Source organism: Pseudophryne corroboree, chromosome 6 (assembly GCF_028390025.1).
Source record: "Pseudophryne corroboree isolate aPseCor3 chromosome 6, aPseCor3.hap2, whole genome shotgun sequence".
In the NCBI taxonomy this organism is placed as follows: Eukaryota; Metazoa; Chordata; class Amphibia; order Anura; family Myobatrachidae; genus Pseudophryne; species Pseudophryne corroboree.
Genome location: NC_086449.1, coordinates 348,382,270 through 348,389,753, shown reverse-complemented (window position 1 = coordinate 348,389,753; position 7,484 = coordinate 348,382,270).

Below are 7,484 nucleotides of genomic sequence, written 5' to 3'. Positions count from 1 at the left end.
TGCTGACATCTGGTCCGGACTGAAGGACCTGACAACGATTACGGACATGTCGTCTACTGTCACTGCATATGATTCTCTCACCATTGAAAGAATGGTGGAGGATTATATGAGTGACCGCATCCAAGTAGGCACGTCACACAGTCCGTACTTATACTGGCAGGAAAAAGAGGCAATTTGGAGGCCCTTGCACAAACTGGCTTTATTCTACCTAAGTTGCCCTCCCACAAGTGTGTACTCTGAAAGAGTGTTTAGTGCCGCCGCTCACCTTGTCAGCAATCGGCGTACGAGGTTACATCCAGAAAATGTGGAGAAGATGATGTTCATTAAAATGAATTATAATCAATTCCTCCGTGGAGACATTGACCAGCAGCAATTGCCTCCACAAAGTACACAGGGAGCTGAGATGGTGGATTCCAGTGGGGACGAATTGATAATCTGTGAGGAGGGGGATGTACACGGTGATATATCGGAGGATGATGATGAGGTGGACATCTTGCCTCTGTAGAGCCAGTTTGTGCAAGGAGAGATTAATTGCTTCTTTTTTGGTGGGGGTCCAAACCAACCCGTCATTTCAGTCACAGTCGTGTGGCAGACCCTGTCACTGAAATGATGGGTTGGTTAAAGTGTGCATGTCCTGTTTATACAACATAAGGGTGGGTGGGAGGGCCCAAGGACAATTCCATCTTGCACCTCTTTTTTCTTTAATTTTTCTTTGCGTCATGTGCTGTTTGGGGAGTATTTTTTGGAAGGGCCATCCTGCGTGACACTGCAGTGCCACTCCTAGATGGGCCCGGTGTTTGTGTCGGCCACTAGGGTCGCTTATCTTACTCACACAGCTACCTCATTGCGCCTCTTTTTTTCTTTGCGTCATGTGCTGTTTGGGGAGGGTTTTTTGGAAGGGACATCCTGCGTGACACTGCAGTGCCACTCCTAGATGGGCCCGGTGTTTGTGTCGGCCACTAGGGTCGCTTATCTTACTCACACAGCTACCTCATTGCGCCTCTTTTTTTCTTTGCGTCATGTGCTGTTTGGGGAGGGTTTTTTGGAAGGGCCATCCTGCGTGACACTGCAGTGCCACTCCTAGATGGGCCAGGTGTTTGTGTCGGCCACTAGGGTCGCTTAGCTTAGTCATCCAGCGACCTCTGTGCAAATTTTAGGACTAAAAATAATATTGTGAGGTGTGAGGTATTCAGAATAGACTGAAAATGAGTGGAAATTATGGTTTTTGAGGTTAATAATACTTTGGGATCAAAATGACCCCCAAATTCTATGATTTAAGCTGTTTTTTAGTGTTTTTTGAAAAAAACACCCGAATCCAAAACACACCCGAATCCGACAAAAAAAATTCGGTGAGGTTTTGCCAAAACGCGGTCGAACCCAAAACACGGCCGCGGAACCGAACCCAAAACCAAAACACAAAACCCGAAAAATTTAAAGTGCACATCTCTAGTTGGTATGGCATTAGCCGCTGACACGTCTCCTGTTGTGAGAATGCGGTGTTGTGGCTACTAACCGTTGTCATCTCTTTTCCTGCTACTGCATTGGACTGGTTGAGATCCTTTGCAGGGAGGCGGGGTGATATAGGAGGCGGCGCTATGCATTCTGGGAACAGTCAAAGCTTTGAGCCTGTTGGTGCCTCGGATCAAGATCCTACTCTACACCCCATTGTCCATTCCTTGTGGAGCCCAGTGTACCTCGCAGAAAGAGTTTTAACGGGTAAGTTCTTACCATAAAACTCGTTATTTACAATCATACTTAATAATTTTTCTGGTGCAATAAAAAAAGTGGGTTAAATTAGCATTATCAACCTAAGGCAGATGAGTTATCATGTCCCTTTTTTGTTTAAATTGAACCTTAAACTTATACTTTAAAAGGCTATGAAAGAAAAATAATGGGATTTTGATTGCCTGTATGAGTATTTTAATGTTTAATTATAATTATCTCGCCAAAAACGAAAAATAGCATTAGGTATAGTTTTGCCCGACGGGAGTTTTTTCATTTGTATATTTCTGTGTATGTGCAGATTTCCAATTACACATAGGGTAGTAGTCAATTAGCTGCGATAACCCGTTTTTTGCACGAAAACTGTGATTTTACTGCAAATCGTGAAAGACCCCTGTTCAATTAGCCGCAATAATTTAACATCGATAATTTATCTGTGAATTTCACTTCACCTACTCTGAGCAGGTGCAAAGTTGGGGAAAATCTCTATTTCAAGGTAAAAATGTCGGGATTTGTTTCAGAAGCCCTGGTACACAATCCTCCCCATGACTAATACCCCTTTCATACCTAAAAGTGCGGATCTTACCCAGGAATACGGTCCCGGGATCATACAGTGTCAAAGTCAGAAAAATATCTCTATGCACACTACCATATTTGCACCTCACACAGGTCCGTGCTGCGCATGCGTACGCTCTCCCGTACGTGCGCATACTCACAGTCGCAGGCACCCGCAGGCGCACGGTATGCGTATTTACGGTAGAGTTTATGTGATCGTAGCGTGCGACTCAATCGTTACATATTTTCACTATATAATGTATTTTGTAGATCATGGTCCCTTTGATAGATTCTGAAAGTTTGGTTAATGTAGAATGTTCATGAACAGAGAAATCCCTCTTTGTTTGATACGAAGGGACAGACAGGAGTAATACAGTGGTGTTTAGTACCCATCGGAAGAGTATTTAATTAGCAATATTCCGGTGTTGGTTTGAAGCGGATTAATCGCTCGTGCGAATAGTTATGGACATAAGAAGTTTATGAACATTTACTGTATTTGCACTTACTTATCCATGCGGCGGGAAACCCAGTTTCCCTCCCACCTGAGCTGTTGGAAATAGTCACGGCCCACCTGTATGAATCAACCTATGACCTTTTGTTATAATGCTAGGAGGAATTCCTGTGTCCAATGAACAATGAGATTGTAGGGACCATTGAATTGAATTGTATTGTGTGTGGGGCATAAATAGACAAGCCGATCACATCCAGCACTCACTCTTCAACGGTTATCATTGCTGAAAATCGGGAGCTGGATGTCCAGAGGCGCATGCGATCGTTTCCCCTTGTGCGTAAGTGTTTCTCCGCAACCATATTGTTCTTACTGTTATTGTGGGCCATTTCTCTCTCTCTCTTCTCCTCTTTCTCTCTTATTTTCCCTTAAAACGTAATTGTATTATATTGTATTTCCTGTGTAGTTATCTGGTTAGGTAGTCTATGTTATATTGTAGTGTATGACTTGTATTGTGTTAATTCTTTTGCAAGTATATCATTCATAATATATATTTATTAGGCGTTGGACCCTTAGCCCAGGTATCTGTGTATTTCTTATAGTGTTTAGTATTCTCAGAGCGTCGGTGACGCTCGAACAGCATTCGAGTTAATAAGGTTACACTAGGTTGCATCTACACCCTATTTCTACACTAAGGTTTTACTGCATTATATACTGTTTATGGTTTAGATATAAAGGTTCAACATTGTGAGCGTCAGCGCCGCTGGTGATCTCCTCGTGGTCCCGAGCGTCCGCTACGCTATAGCGAATCATTACGTTAGACGGCAGCCAATAGCGTGCCTGCCTGTGATCTCTTGGCCGTGAGCGAACGTGACGCTTGAGCGTCTCGACTACGGCTAAGCGATTGCTACGCAACGAGCGTACCCTTACGGTACTCCATACGTGAATAGCGTACAGTGTTCTTAGACCTCACAAAGGGTTTTATATAAGATAAATATCTAGCTTTATCAATTGGCGGCTCGCCCGTCCTTCACATATCTGCACTAGGTAATTTCAGCAGACATTATCCAGCAGCAAAGGGCGGGAGGTCATATTCCTCGTAGTGCTGTTTGGATAAGCGTCTGCTTCGCTTAGTAAAGGGTGCTGAAGGAATCCGGGACCGGAGGTAAGAACAAAACGATAGTGTCTTTTTAAAACTGTTTATTTCTGTCTTGCGTACACACGCACGCATATCTGCATTTCTTTTCATTCGTGTATTTTCATATATCACTCTCCTGTTTGCCATTGTATAATTAATAAACGTACTAAGAGAGATTTGCCGCTATTCCATAGTTAAAGAATAAAGGTAATACAGTTAAGGTATAGAAATACACACAGCTCTACCTAAAGGTAAAAGGAGAGATTGGTGTGGTGTGCGGTAGATGATCGAGGATCATCTACATTGATAAAACGTGTTAGTTGTGTTACGGTAGACAAAGACTGGTGTACACGTGTCTCTAACAAAGGGAGAGACTCGCGTACGCAAAGGCCGACGCACGCAGCGTAAATTACGCAACGGAGCATCTGGGTACGCCCACGTAACTCAAGTCACACGATAGTGTTGATTTTTAAGTAACGCAACAGGCGATAAATAGCGCAACAGGCGATAAGTAGCGCAAATCTATTTTAAATTCGAAATTTAAATTAATAGATCCTTCTCCTAATTTGTAACACATCTGGTCTAAAGAGAAATTTCTGCGCAGAAATAGAAATAGAAACAAAAGTGTATATGTGGTGAGTGAGTGTGTTTTTACAATTTTGAGGATTGATCCAAAAGAAATCATCGAGTTCTCGTGAGGTACATACGTGTAAGTGACATGCACGGTGGCTAGGGAGGCATCCTTGGTTAAACATAAAATTTGAGCATTAGAGTATAGCAGACCAGGAGGTCATACTGTAACAGACCAGGAGGTTATAGCAGACCAGCAGGTTCAGGTACAGCAGACAAGGAAGTCCGCTATACAGTCCACAGGCACAACACCAAAAAAGGGTTGGTGCAACACCCATATAGGCCATACAAGCTCTTGCTGAAGGAATTCGCAGCCGCAATTTTCGATTCCGCTGGTCGCTCCGTACATAAGATTAGTTGCTTATGTGCTGAACGATTGTACCGCACGTAATTGTGTGCATTAGTAAACCTGACCGGTACTATTTGTGTACGAAGGTCATAAACGCTATTTGTACATTCTAACGTGATTTGTGTAATTTTTTATTTTTACAAAGGGAAGTTCGCTGGTCACTCAGGAATTATCCAACAACCTCACCTTTACTGGAAAGAGTAAGTGTTCTGCGGATATCCCTCGCATGTTCCAGTAAACAAAGGTTAATAGGTGCCCTGGGTCGAGTACGCCAGCACCATATCGGTGTGATCAGGTCGTATTGGTCGGCGTGGGCAGAGTGAGTAAGGTGCTCGGTAAACCTTACCGTCAACCTATCGTGAATATCTTGGTTTTTTGTAAGGGTCCGTAACACCTGCAAATTATGGGGGCCAGTTGTTCAGGAAGGGGGCGATCAACCTCGGTTCGGGTTGATTCCATAAACCGACCAGTCGGGTCGGCAAGGTACGTAATGTGTGAAAAGTACGGAAGTCACACAGAAGCTTTATGTGATGAATGGGAGAGAATGACAGTACATGACGGGGAGAAATTCCCAAGAGTAGGTAGCTTCAGCACAGAAGTGTTAACGAATTTAAGGAGAAGGATATGTCTCATTAAATCAGCAAAGAGACGAATCAAGCATTATGATTATTTGCAGTTGTGGCAACAGGAGGGTTACATACAGAGAGGATTGGCTCAGGCGGCGGGATCTGGCTCGATCAGGAAACTGATAGCCACGGCCCCACCGCCACCATACATATCATGAGAGAAATTGGTTGCGGAGAATGACGCACTAAGGTGTAACAAACAAACACTTAGCAACTGTGTAAATGTTAAAGATAATGTTAACCAATTAACCAATGCAAGTATTAACCCGTGCAAGTTGTACCCTGTCTTGAACTTTCCTCAGGAGTGTGATCAAGAGGACGAATCGGCAACAATTTCAGCGCTCTCTCTAGCAGCCACCATAGCAGAGACCACAGTAGGCACAGCTCCACCCCCGAGATTAGTAACAAAGGCCCCTAGCGGAGGGATAGGTGAGGTCGTATCAACGGGTAAGTACGGCACCATACACTATGCTGAAACTATTTCACCACAGCCTGTAGAATCTACACAGAATGAGGTTGTTAGAGTTAATCCTGTTAAGGTAATAGTAGTTCCAAATGGGAAAACAGACACTTCAGGAGTCACTCCTGTTAGGAACATTGCCATGTATAGCCCATTTTCCCGAATGGAATTAAGGACCATAGTGTCTGAATTCCCTGACCCTAGAAAAGACTTAGTTGCCAGCCAAAAATACATCAGAGACCTAGGTAACACGGTAGAGCCCAACAACAAAGACTGGCAGATATTGCTGAGAGCATGTTTACCTTCCAATGTTGACGCAACTCAATTTTTAGCTGACTGTGGATTAGATCAGGATGTACCACTTACAGAAGTGTACAACAAAGACAATGTAAAAAGAATAAGCTTACAGTTAAAAGAGTATTTCCCAGCGGTAGTTAAATGGAACAAGATATTCTCCATTAAACAAAAGGAGTCAGAAACAGCTACAGAGTATTTTCACAGAGCATTATTAGAGATGGCAAAATACACAGGCATAGAGGACATTAAAACAAACATAAACCATCGAGAAGTAGCAGTATCGGTACTGATGGATGGTTTAAAAGAGTCATTAAAGACTAGGGTACAGACCACACAACCATGTTGGCGAGGTCTGTCTGTGGCTACTTTGAGAGAGGCTGCTATTGATCACGATAGGAACATCACCAGACACAGGGAACAACAAGGTGATAAGTTAATGGCAGTAAGTATACAGGCCTTGACCACAAAACAGCCTGTGTTAATATCACCAAACCCTGTGGGTAAGTCAAATGTAGTAACATGTTATTTTTGTCACAAACAGGGACACTTTGCACGAGACTGTAGATCGAGAAATATACAAAAATCTTATCAACCCCCTAGACAACGACACGACACACGACATTGGGATCAGGGTCCGCAGAAACGGAGTTATGAGCCACATGCAGGGGAAACAAAAAGATATCCCCCGAACAGAGACTGGCACGCCTCTGGTAGTTCCCAGCTAACTCCATCACAAGTAGTTGCTGCCAGCGGGATTCAGGGAGGTCACCATACCCAATAGGGGTGTGGCCATACCTGTAATCTGCAGCCAGTAAAATTGATTGCAAGTCTTGGGAGTGAACCAGAAATTGCAATCAATGTAGCTGGTAAATCATTAAACTTTCTTGTAGATACAGGGGCGGCCAAATCAGTGATAAATTCGACAGTGGGCATGAGAACCACTGGTAAGACAATTCCAGCCATAGGGGTAACGGGAGTAGTCCAGCACTACCCTGTTATCAAACCAACCGAGATTACAGTAGGGCCGTTACATACCAAGCATTCCTTTTTGCTGGCTGCATCGGCACCGACTAATCTCCTGGGAAGAGACTTACTGTGTAAAATGGGGTGCGTCATTTATTGTACTCCTGAAGGTGTATTCTTGGACATACCTGAGAATCACGCTCAGGAAGTGCGAGACATGTTAGACTCCCCATCAAAATTAATGTCACATACCATTATGACAAATAGGACTCCCTCCCAAGTAGAAGAAATGACAT